Here is a 12,922-nt window from a genome sequence, read left to right as displayed (position 1 = left end):
AGATGACCCGAGTGTTAGATGTCCAGAACCAAGAATAAATGGGGATAGGAGGGAGGTAGAGGAGGAAGAAAGAAAAAATAAGGGGGGGGCCGCCCACTGGGCAGATGAGTTTCAAAGGGAAAACCGAGCCATCTACCCACTGCCTCTTTCTTCCTCCCCTCCCCCATATATTCTTGGTTCTGGACATCCAGCACTCCGGTCATCTGAAGAAGTGGCTGTGCCCGCAAAAGCTCATGATACCGTCTACATGTTTTGTTAGTCTTTAAAGTGCTACCAGACTATTTGTTGTTGAAGTTTTTCCTGTTACAGACTAACTCGGCTACCCCTCTGAAACGATTGAACATTAAATAAGGCAAGTTTACCTACCACGTAACTATGATGATTGCAGAGGTAGTGATCTTATATCAGTAGTCTCCAACCTTTTTACACCCAAGATCATTTTTAGAGGTCAGGACAAGCCAAGTTCTACCCAGTCCCTTCCCCAAACCCGCACCCCTTCCTTGAGGCCCTGCCCTCTGTTCCCCTTCTCTTCATCACTTGCTATCCCCGGCCCTTATACAGTCTCAGGGTATGGCTACACTACCGCTTTTATTCAGCAGTGAAAAAAAGAAAGAAGAACTTTTTTCCGACATTTGGCTCTTCTAGACTGGGCCAAATGTCGGAAAAACCCCTTCTTTTGGAAGCCCCCTCATTCCTTGTGGAACAAGGAATACAGGTGCTGCCAAAAGAGCATGTTTGCCGGAAAAAACTTCTGTCTAGCCATACCCTCACTGGGTTGAGACAGGAGGTGTGAGCTCTGGGGTGTGAATGAGGGATTTAGGTGTAGGAAAGAGTGAGAGGTGCAAGCTCTGGGAGGGAATTTGGATACAGGAGGATGTGGAAAAGGGGATGCTGGCTCAGGGCTCCAGGCTGGTGAGTGCTGAGTTCAGGTGGAAGATTGGGGTACTGAGCAAGCCACAGGCTTGTGGATGTGATGATGAAGGAGTTTGGGTTGGGAGTGTGAGGGGCCTAGGGCAGAGAGGTTGGGAGTACGATGGGCTCAGGACACAGATTTGCAGTGTGGGAATGGTGCAAGAGTGTTATGGCAGAAGATTGAGGATGTGGAGGTGCAAGGGTTTGGGGATGTGAGAGGCTCATGACAGGGGGTTCCAGTGTATGAGATGCTCAGATTTGGAGTCGGGGGGGAACAGGACTGCCAGGATGCTGTGGCCAGATGAGGACTTGGCCCCAATTAGGGGCTTGTTGGCCAGGCTTCATTTTTAAATAAAATAATAAGTCAAACACAAAAGGTTTCAGCATCATCTTTATATTTAAGAAGGGCGGGTAACCCGTTTTGAGTCAGTCGGGGCCACACAAGTGAGATACAAAAACACAACCCCTACAAACCCCTCAAACCACACTAATGTGGCCCCAACTATGCTTGTGGGTGCTGGGAAAGGGTGGGAGGCTGGGGGGGACAGGGACCAATATCTGGGGATCCTTCAGCTGCACGCCAAGGCCCAGGAAGAGCGGGGGCTGCTCCCCCATCCCCCAAACAGCGGCACGGTACCTGAAACGCTGGTCCATCACACACGTGATGCTTCCTGCGCGCAGGGAGGAGGAGTCCCAGACCAGACCAGCCCCAACCGCTTGGGCAGCACACGCCTTGCTCCTCCACTCCCCACAGCAACATGCGCCACCCGAGCAGCTGGAGCCGGCACAGTCCCAGATCCCCACTCCCTCCCGCACATGTAGGATGGCAGCAGGGGAACAATGTCCCCAGCGTGCAATAGACCAGCATTTTAGGTACCATGCCAGCTGTTGGGGCAGGAGGAGAGCAGCCCGCACACTTCTGGGACCTGGCACGCAGCTGCAGAACTCCGCCTCCGACCCCACAGGAAGCCCATGCTACCTCCATGGTCCCTGGAGGTAGCATCAGTGTGGCCTGCACCTTGTGGGTGGAGGGCAGTGAGGGGGGGGGCCCAAAACCTTGCGATCGACTGGTCAAGCCTCCAAGATCGACCAGTCAATCACGATTGATGGGTTGGTCACCACAGTTCTATAGCTATGATCTCCCAACACTCTCTTTTCACTGCAAGGGATGGATGTTGGTCACAGAATGAACTGGTATCATGTAGTTATTGGGACTTATCAGTAGAGGCCCTACTGCATTTGTTGAAAAAGTTGGAAGGAATAAAGCAAATAAAAGTGTATTTGCAGCGAGTTAGTGGGTCTGAAAGTTTACAGATATGCAGGAGATCTGTATTTTATCCTTGCCTCTGCTGCAATGTTCCTGTGTGATGCTGAGCAAGTCACTTGAACCAGACATTCCACAAATGGCCACTAACTGTGTTTTCCTCATTTTTTGAATGCCCAACTTGAGACTTCTAGTTGGATTTGCAGAAGTACTGAGCCCTCAATGTCAACTGAGGTCAAGTGGAGCTCAATTCTGAACATACTGATGCAAAGATGTGTCTGAGACCTGCCTAAAACAATCACCCAGAGACATGAATTGCCACAATCATTCTAGGGCAGTTTTAACTCTAAAACATAAATTATGTCTTCACTACAAAAATAGGTGGGGTTTTACATTGAGATATCTAACTTGAAATAAGCTATCTTGAGGTAAATCCTAGTATAAATAAGGCACAAGTACCTTTTACTTTACTAACCAGTAGAGGCCAACTCCCTACCCCCATCTGTGGGTTATTTTAAACAAGACAAACACCACAGTGCTTTCCCTGCACTAGGATTTTACATCAGGATAGCTACAGGTATGTCAAGTTAGCTTTTGATGTAAAACATCTTTTTTGTGCAGTCAAGACAATGTTGGTAATGGCAATATAAATATCATTAGCTATTTCACAGTTGATAATTTTAGCACAAATATCCATCTAATACAGTCGTTTTCAAACTATGGGTCATAGCCCAGTACTAGGTTGTGGAATGTCGGGCTCTGGGTTTCATTGCTGCAAGGTGATCGGGTGACCTGTGGAGGTGCTAATGCAGGCTACCTACCTTTCCTGGCACCACAGACTGCGCTGCACTCCAGAAGCAGCCGTAACAGGCCTGGCTCCTACGTAGGGGAAGGGAGGTGGAGAGCGCTCAGGGCTCTGCCCCTGTCTTAAGCACTAGCCCCACACTTCCATTGGCTGGGAACCTGCTGTTGGTTGCTTCTGGGGCAAAGCATGGTCTACAGTGCCAGGAGAGGCAGGAAGCCAGCCTTGCATCCCACTGTACTGCTGACTGGGAGCCACTCAAGGTTAAGCCTCTTGCCAAAGCCCTGTCACCCAGTAAAGTCGGAGCCTCCCCCCACCCTTACACTCCAAAATTCATCTTCAGCCCCATCCCTGAGCCCACATTCTAGTCAAATTATATTGGATTGTGGGCATCCATTTTCTTCAACTGGGTCATGAGAAAGAAAAACGTTTGAAAACCACTGGTCTAATATTCTAATCCCACAGTCCTAAACTGCCTCCCACACCTCCACAGGTATGAAACCCCAACAATCCCTTACCTAGATGCCAAAACTTCCAATTTCACCCTATGCAAAACCAATGCTGTTAATTATCAATAAAAAAAAATGCAGCACATTGAAAATGTGGGGAGAGTAAAATAAACTGATTTAATATAAAAAATGGAATTCCCTGTGCAGCCTGAGTTATTTTCATAATTAATGTAAAACCTACATTTTTATCTTAATGAAACTGCATAATCATTAGTGAGCCAAAACATACAGTTTGCCACAGCTACTCAGAGCCTTTCCACAATGCCAAAGGTATCAGATAGAATCCAGGGAAGTGTTGATAAAAGTTAGATCCCAACAGAATATTTAAACATGAATACCAATCTTTGGCAATAGAAAAAACAAAACAAAATAGAAGTGAGTGTTAGTACCTTAACCATGATGCAGTTAAATTGTATCTGCTGCTTGTGTTTTCTTTTTGATTTTCTCTAACAGCTGAGTAACTGAAGACTTATCCCAAAATAAGGACAGATCGTTGTGCACAACTCACTGTTTGGCTGGATCTAGTACATGAGCTTTTCTTTCCCCCTGTAGAGAATCCTTGTTGATCAAGTCTCTCCTTTTTGCTTATGTGATTGAGCCTCTCTCTGGGGAAAAGGAAGATTTTCTGTCCCTCAAAAAGATGTCTCTCTCAAGAAGTGGGCTGTGCCCACGAAAGCTACATGTTAATGGCTACGTCTACTCTGGCGTGTTCTCATGCAAAAACACTTTTGTGGAAGAGTTCTTCTGCAAAAGCTCTTCCACAAGAGAGCATCTACATTGGCATGTGCTTTTGCGCAAAAGCATCCATGCCAGTATAGACGCTCTCTTGCGTAAGAAAACTCTGATGGCCATTTTAACCATATGGCTTTCTTGAGCAAGAAATTCATGTTGCCTGTCTACACTGGCCTCTTCTGGAAGAGCTCTTGCACAAGAGGGCTTATTCCTGGGCGGGAGCATCAGAGTTCTTATGCAAGAAGCCATGATTTTATATGTTAGAACGTCAGTTTACTTGTTCAAGAACGCGCGGCCTGTGTAGACAGGCAGCAACTTTTTGCGCAAGAGCGGCCACTTTTGCGCAAGATCATGCCAGTGTAGACACAGCCATTTTGTTAGTCTATAGAGTGCTACCAGACCATTTGTTGTTTAAGTTTCTCTCTTAGATCTGGCAGCCTTTACAATTCTTTGTGTCTGAAATCTGAAACAAGAAGCCAGGAGAATTACAAGTCCAGTGTATCTATTTCTGGTTAGGATCCTGAAATATTGCTAAACAATATAATAGTTCTCCGTATCTTTAAAAAAAAAATCAAGGAGCTTTAAGATACTATTGAGAATAAAGTCAATTGGATTTAGGTCCTGCTGTTCTACAGGGAAGCTCAAGAGCCAGATATTTTTAGCTATAGTACAGTAATATGTTTGATCATTAAAAAAGCTACAACTTTGTTCTCATCAGGAACTTCCTCATGGGAGGAGTTGAGTCCACATCTGTTTTTCCACTTGCATTATTCCCCCGCTCCCCGTCCCTTCAACTTAGTTGTTCAGATAATTTGTTTGAGCCAACAGGTTTTCCAGCTTTGTTTCACAGAGGTTATGGCTGTCCTTATAAGCCTCAAATGTATTATGCAAGCCCTCAAGTTTTTTAGAGAGCTGTTATTATTTCTTCTGAGAGGATAAATACTGCAGCAGTCACCAGCAACACTGGGGCCCAGGGAGCTAAGAAAAAAATATTTGTTTTGTCTTTGTCCATTTTCATTGAATTTTGCTACTAATTTTGTATAAACATTTTTAGCTGCTGTTTCAGTTCTATTCCTTTTGGTTTTGTTGGGCTAATTTTTAGATGCAGCTGCTTTATTCTGCCTAGTTCAACCCCTTCTATCTACTTTTTCTTAGAGGACTGTTGACTTACTGAAAATTAATACATTTTATTGGCTTTACAAAACAAATACAAACAAGAAAATAAAATCATAATATCAGTTAAACTACTTTATGATAAGTACATACTAGGACTCCTATCCTGCAAAGTCTTCTGCATGACCAGTTCCCTGTGTGGGTTCCCAGTAACTTTGGTGGTACCAATCACGTGTAAAAATGATTCACACGCATAAGTGTTTGCAGAATCGCAGTTCACTTCCTGCAACACTTTCTCTATAAGAAATAATGAGTAAAAGTTTGCAGGATCAGGCAGCAAATTTTAAGTCCTTTAGGCAGAATTTATCTTTTTTTGGCTTTAACATACAATGCTAATCTATGGCACTGTATAAACACAAATAATGAAAGTTTATAAAAAGCTCTAAATATCATTCTGCTTAAAACTTTTTTCCTTTTCCAGTTAATAATTTGTTCCCTGCACTTTTTTCATCCTCTCTTTTCCAGTGCTGATACCTTTATCACCTATCCTCTTCTCTCCCAACCCTTTCTCCTGTGATGTCTACTCTTTCCCATTCTCTTCCAGTTCTGTTGTATGTCTCTTGTTTGCAAGTTGGCAGCAAAGTGACATTTACCAGAAACTTGAACTCTTTTCAAGGTCTGGCCTGGCTGACAGCACTTCAGAGAACATGGTGCTAGTAAATTTTGCTTTGCTGCCAGTCTTCCAGCACTGCATTTCTATAAGGCATACAGAGGAAAGACAACAAATAAAAACCTGTCATTACACCACAGAAATTGTTGCCCTGAGGGGAAAAAAACTATATTTTGTGGGTGTGTTTGCTTGCCTACACCCATTTTCTTAACTTTTACTATTTAAAAGCTTATCTTGTGCTTTAGAAGGACTACAAGAAGAAAAAGCAACAATGACAACTGGTGGCAATGTAACAATACAATCAATGGCAGCAACATTACTACAAAAGATGGCTATAAATATAAGATCAAGACTATGATTGAGCCAATTGACTGGAGTTTTCTAAGCTCTCATCTCCTTCCCATTCCTCATTATCTTTTCAGTATCAAAAAACTGGTTAGATTACAATCTTGATCAGGAGCCAGAAATTAGGTGAGCTTTGTCCTTATATTTTGTCTTGGGAGCATCTCAATTATAATTCTGATTTCACACAATTGATACTTAAGAAGGAAATAAGATATTTACAAGAACCTGTGACTTTCAGAATTTCATTGCTTATATATGGTACATATTCATCCAGCAAAAGCAGCGCATTGACTTAGTTAGCATTGACCCCAATTCAGTAATACACTCAATATAGCCTTAAATACTTTACTGAATAGAAATAGACTTAAAATGTGTTTACCTTAAGCAGGTGCTTAAGTATTTTGTTAAACTGAAGCCTTAGTGAAGAGTCAGTAGTACTGCTTTGGGACATAGCAAACACACACGTAACCCTTCCGCCAGGTAGCACCAGCAACAGCTAGGGCCAGATTCAATATCTAGAGGTTCCTCTCCATCCATCCAATACAGAACTGGCTTGAGCCCCCATCCAGTAACCTGGGAAAGCCTCAACACCCCTGGGTGCATCTGAGAGGCAATGCTTCCCCACTTGCAAGCACAGAATTTGAGTGTAGAAAAGAAATATTTACTAAAAGGGGAGGGAAGTAACATGGTATTAATTTGGGAAACCACCACAAACAGAATTCATAACCAAAACCATAAGTAAAAGTCCCACCCCAAGTAGGCTGGGCAATGTCCTTTTCCTCTCAGGTTCTAAAGTCCAACAGTGTAAATATCCTCTTCACATGCCCAACCCTTCTGTGCACCCCACTCACAGTTGCTGTCCTTCGTCAGGGCAGACCAAGTTCAGAGGTGCATCCTGAGCAAGGATGGGGAGGTAAGGAGGCATCTTACTCACCTCACTGGTAACTTGCTATCCACCTGCTCACTGCTCTCAACTGCCGCCTTACTGACCAGTCACCTCACATCCCTGCTGCTGCTCTGCTGGCCGCTCATTGCACCTCTCTGTTGCTACCTTGCTGACTGCTCATCATGCCTCTCCATCAGCTGCTCATGGCTAATGGTGGATATGGCTCTGGGCCAAACCTAGCGACTTCAGAGCTCAGTGATTTCAGCTCTTGGCCCAAAGCACAGCCCAGCCACAAGAAATTCCAGCATCCACAGGATTAAATTTAAAATAATGAAAGATTCCTTATGGAGTCTGTTCTAGTTCTATCGTTAGATCAGGGGTAAGAAACAGATTGAACTGGTCTTACACAGCCCACGCCTGGAGGGCATGCAGCCGGCTAATTCAGAGTCCCATCCTCCCCAGTTAACTTCACAGAGCTGTGGCAGGGAAACCCTTGTCCATCCAGGGCTCTTTATACTGACAGTCTCTGTCCTTTGAGCTGAATTAAACACAGTCTGACTTTTTTGCATTCCCACAATAACTGCAAGCATTGATGGTCATCTCACAATTTCTGCATTTAACATTAACACAGTTTGTGACTCAACACCAGCCAAGTTGATTACAACGAGCATCACTGTAACAGCCAAATATCTAACACATCTAAGCAAAGCAGGGGCAAACTGTATTTACATAGACACATACAGGATTTCTTTCCCATTCCAGCCAGCTGTAATGGAAACATTGATTCAAACCCTGCTTATGCACATATCCAAGAAAAGAGCAGATTACAGAAGAACATAAGAACGGCCATATTGGGTCAGATCAAAACTCTATCCAGCCCAGTTTCCTGTCTGCCGACAGTGGCCAATGCCAGGTGCCCCAGAGGGAGTGAACCGAACAGGTAATGATGATGAAGCTCTCTCTCTCCTGCCATCCATCTCCACCCTCTGACAAACAGAGGCTAGGGACACCATTCCTTACCCAACCTGGCTAATAGCCATTAATGGACTTAACTTCCATGAATTTATCTAGCTGTTTTTTAAACCCTTTTATAGTCCTAGCCTTCACAACCTCCTCAGGCACAGGTTGACTGTGCGCTGTGTGAAGAAGAACTTCCTTTTATTTGTTTTAAACCTGCTGCCCATTAATTTCATTTGGTGGCCCCTAGTTCCTATATTACGGGAACAAGTAAATAACTTTTTCTTATTCACTTTCTCCACACCACTCGTGATTTTATATACCTCTCATATATCCCCCCTTAGCCTCCTCTTTTCTAAGATGAAAAGTCCTAGTCTCTTTAATTTCATCCATGCTACAGAGTTTAGAAGTCACGCTCCAAAAGGCAGAAACTTTTGAGCCCAAAATTTACCACAAACTTACTGTGTGACATTTTTATAAGGCAGTCAACTAATAGTGAAGAATGATGGATAAACAGAGTAACGGAAAGGCAAATAAGTGTCCTCAGTTTGAAGAGGTAGTATGCATTGAAATTAAGTGGAAAACGGTTTCCAAATTATTTCCAGTAGAGTTAAATTATTTTGACTAGTAGAAAATCAAACCTCATTCTGAGGATTTCCCCAGATGTAAAAACTTTGAGACTCTTTGAAAAGTTAGAAGCACTGGAAACATTTAATTATAAAAATAGTAATACTGCTGACAAGGAAAATCATGCTTATCCACCATGGTGTCTTATAATTCCTGTGATTTCGCTTTTTGGCATTCAGAAATTAGCCACATCTGTGGCATGGGTCCCACATATACATGAGCAAGGTAGATTTGTTCATTTAGATTTCTAAGAGTCTCTAGTCTAGAGAAAGAATCTCTCAAAGGGGACCCTCTGGAGTTTCTCAGATGGGATCAACTGATAACCCATACTTATGGTTATGTTAATTTAGTCCTACCAGTGAGGAGTTGAAGATCATTGCTACCAAGATCCTTCCTCCCTGTCAGTGAATGTGCCTATCGGAAAGCCATACTAGGAATAAATGAGGGTTGGTGGAAGTGTTCTTTCAAAGATTTGTTACAAATAGGCCCACCAATGGGGGTGGGGTGAGAACAGGGGCCAAAAGGGGTGGTTACTCTGGGGCCTGCTATTCAGAAAGGCCCAGGGCTCCTGGCCATTACTGCCACTACTGTAAGAGTGGCGCTCGCCTCTGGAACACCATGCAGCACAGTCCAGGCAGCTCTGAGGGCTGCTGAGACAGGCAGAGGGGAGGGTGGTACAGCCCCACCCCTTTCAGAAGGGTAGAGAAGACATGTCTACATAGGCAGAAAAAGCCATCAGTGAACTGGGGAGAGTGCACACAGAAATGATCAGCTATTGCTCCTTTGGAAAAGGTGTAGTTCTCTCCTCCTAGTGCACTCTGGCACAAATGGTCACAGTGGGTGTGTCTAGACTACAGAGTTTTTCGCCAAAAAAGTGGCCTTTTTTCAAAAAAACTTCACCTGCATCTAGACTTGCTGCCACGTTCTTTCTAAATTAAATCAAAAGAACGTGGCAGTTTGACTGCCGAAAACCTCATTTTAAGTGCTCTTTCGAAAAAAGGCGTTATTGAACGCAAACAGTGCTTTTTCGAAAGAGCATCCAGACTGCCTGGGTGCTCTCTTTCAAAAAAAGCGGCTCTTTTTCAAAGATACTGGTTGCTGTCTAGATGCTCTTTCAAAAGATTTTCGAAAAACCTCTTTTGAAAGAGGTTTGTCATCCAGACGTACCCAGTGGGAACAGTCATACGCATGCCTGCAGCACATTCACACACACTCCCCTCGATTATGTGCAACAGCAAGAGACACCACCAGGATCTAAACCCTCAAACCCTATCTGTGACACACAAAACCCAGGAGACAAGACCAGAAACAAAAACTTTGTTCTTAAGTACGAATGAGGAGCTGTTCATGGGTAAGATTTGCAGGGGTAAAAGTTTCTTTTCTGTTGTCAGCTGACTGAGATTGTTACCCTCACAAATCAAATAACAGGAAGACTTGCCTACTAGTCAAAGCTGGAGACAGCAGCCAGGAACAGTGCCAAAGGTCACAACAAGAATCAAGAATCTGAAGTAAACTCAGGGCTGGAGTGGAATGGGTACGGCAGGATAAGATAGTAACAAGGCAGGATCATGTCTGGCTCAAGACAGTCAGAAGAGACCACTGCTTCAGGCATGTGCATTAAGCAACCAGAGATTGGTTACTGGTGTTGGGTTTAAAAGCAGGCTTGCTGACTTCATTAGCCAATGAGGCAGCCCTGCTGTAGCTCAGCTATGCTCACAGGCTGCCTAGAAACTGGGCAAGTGCAGTTGCAAGCCATCGTTCCACACAATTCCTTTTATTTGATTATTCTATGCTGTTCTCTGGGAGGATTAGTTTAATTTGTGTAACGGTATTAATGATGTAGGGCGGTTACTGTAAGCCTAGTTATTGCCAGGTTGCTTGCACCTTCTGTTTCAATGCTTTCTTTAGTACCAACTTTAAATATATAATAAGAAAGACAAGATAAATGCAGCTAGGAAATGAGAAAGGAAGAGTGACATATAGTCTCATTCATTCTCTCTTTCCTTCTGTGATTTTTCTCAAAAAATTTGCCATCAAATCTGGAGAAAATATGTTGCTCAATGTAAGAAGTGACACCACATCTGTTCTATCAAAAAACCCCATCTAATCTCAGTTAGCTTCAGCATCTTCCATCGTTGCAAAGATTCCATTAATCACATCAAACTCCCACACAATTTTAATCCCATTAGTGTTTGTTTGATTAAGGAGTTTATAAGAGCACCATCAATTTCTTTAATCATCAGTCCACATGCCTCTCTGAAATAGGGTCCCATATATTATTATAAATATGAATTCTATTTATACAGCTACTTACAATGTTTAGTCCCTTGCTCCACTGAGATAAATTCCTAGATATATTAGTTCTCAAGAAAAGATTGATCTTATTAGTTAATACAGACCTTAAACACCATTGTTTCTGATAAATATATATTAGAGAGATTGATCATCATCTTACTAATTCTCCTAGCTTCCTCAGTGAAGCTCTTATGTTCTTTGAATGTTGAGCTATTAACCTTAGAATGCATAAATTCAACTTTTGTCAATAAGGCTTCTAAATTCCTTAACCAGAGGTCATCTTCAGTTCAGTAAAGCTGATGATGTCAGATTTATGTCGTTTCTGAAGTTAACAAAGGCCTCCCTTGAGCACTACCATCCTCAAACCCAAACTCCTGAATGCAGCCAGACTGAAAATGCATAGAATCATATGAAGGACCTTGAGAGGTCATCTAGTCCTTTCCCTGCACTCATGGCAGGAATAAGTATTATCTACACCATCCCTGACAGGTGTTTGTCTAACTTTGTTACAAGTTTTCAGTGATGGAGATTTTACAACCTCCCGGGGCAATTTATTGCAGTACTTAGAAAAAACTTCTGTCTGGTAGTTAATGTCCAACCTAAACTGTCCTTGCTGCAATTTAAGCCCATTGCTTCTTTTCCTATCCTCAGAGGTTAAAGAGAACAATTTTCTCCTTCCTCCTTGTAACAATCTTTTATGTACTTGCAAACTTATTTCCTCCCTCCCCCCTGGTCTTCTCTCCTGCAGACTAAACAAACCCAATTCTTTCAATCTTCCCTTCATAGGTCATGTTTTCTAAACCTTTAATCATTTTTATCGCTCTTCTCTGGCTTTTCTCCAGTTTTTCCACATCTTTCTTAAAATGACACACCCAGAACTGGACACAATACTTCAGATGAGGCCTGATCAGAGAGAAGTAGAGTGAAATAATTAATACTGTGTTTCACAATACTTCTGATAAGCAAATATCTTTATTGGATTTTTTTTTTTTTTTTTTGCAGGAGTGTTACACTATGAACTCATATTTAGCTTGTTATTGCTATGACTCGGATACTGATTTGTGAAGTATTCTTCCGTAGGCAGTCATTTTCCATTTTGTATGTTTGCAACAGATTGTACCTTCCTAAGAGGAATACTTTGTATTTGTCCCTATTATACTTCATCCTATGGTATTTACTTCATACCATTTTTCCAGTTTGTCTAAATTTTGAATTTTAATCTTATCCTTCAAAGCACTTGTAGCCCCTCCCAATTTAGTTTAATCTCAAACTTTATAAATGTACTATGGTGTTACATAAAAAACTGAAACAGCTGTTATAATTACATTAAAGGCAAAGAAGAAACAACCAAATTCAACATTGGTGTAAATGGATGCACTCAATGAAGTTATGTCTGTTTACGTCTCTTGACTTTGAACTGCCATATTGAACTTTCAATAGCTCTATATGCACCTCTCTACAATAACTTATAGGTACTAGAGCAGATTATGAAGTTCTGAGAAATCATTTTGCCTTATAAAAGGTGCGTACTTTTCATAAGAGGGTAAAGTAATCTCTCTTATTGGACCAACTTATGTTGGTGCGAGAGAACAAAAATAGAGCTCTGTGCATACTCAAAAACTTGTCTAACAGAAGTTGCTCCAATAAAAGGTATTACCTCATCCTTTTGTTTAATACCCTGGCACCAACATGCAACCACAACACTACATACATTTTATTCTGCATTTTCATAAATCATCCTGCCTACATTTCCCTCCAAAAATACCAGCACAGGTTATACCTCTGAAAACCAGCACACTCTAGTCTGGCA

Source organism: Pelodiscus sinensis, chromosome 7 (assembly GCF_049634645.1).
Source record: "Pelodiscus sinensis isolate JC-2024 chromosome 7, ASM4963464v1, whole genome shotgun sequence".
NCBI lineage: Eukaryota > Metazoa > Chordata > Testudines > Trionychidae > Pelodiscus > Pelodiscus sinensis.
The sequence above is the reverse complement of the archived record's forward strand: the minus strand, read 5'-3'. Positions refer to the sequence as shown.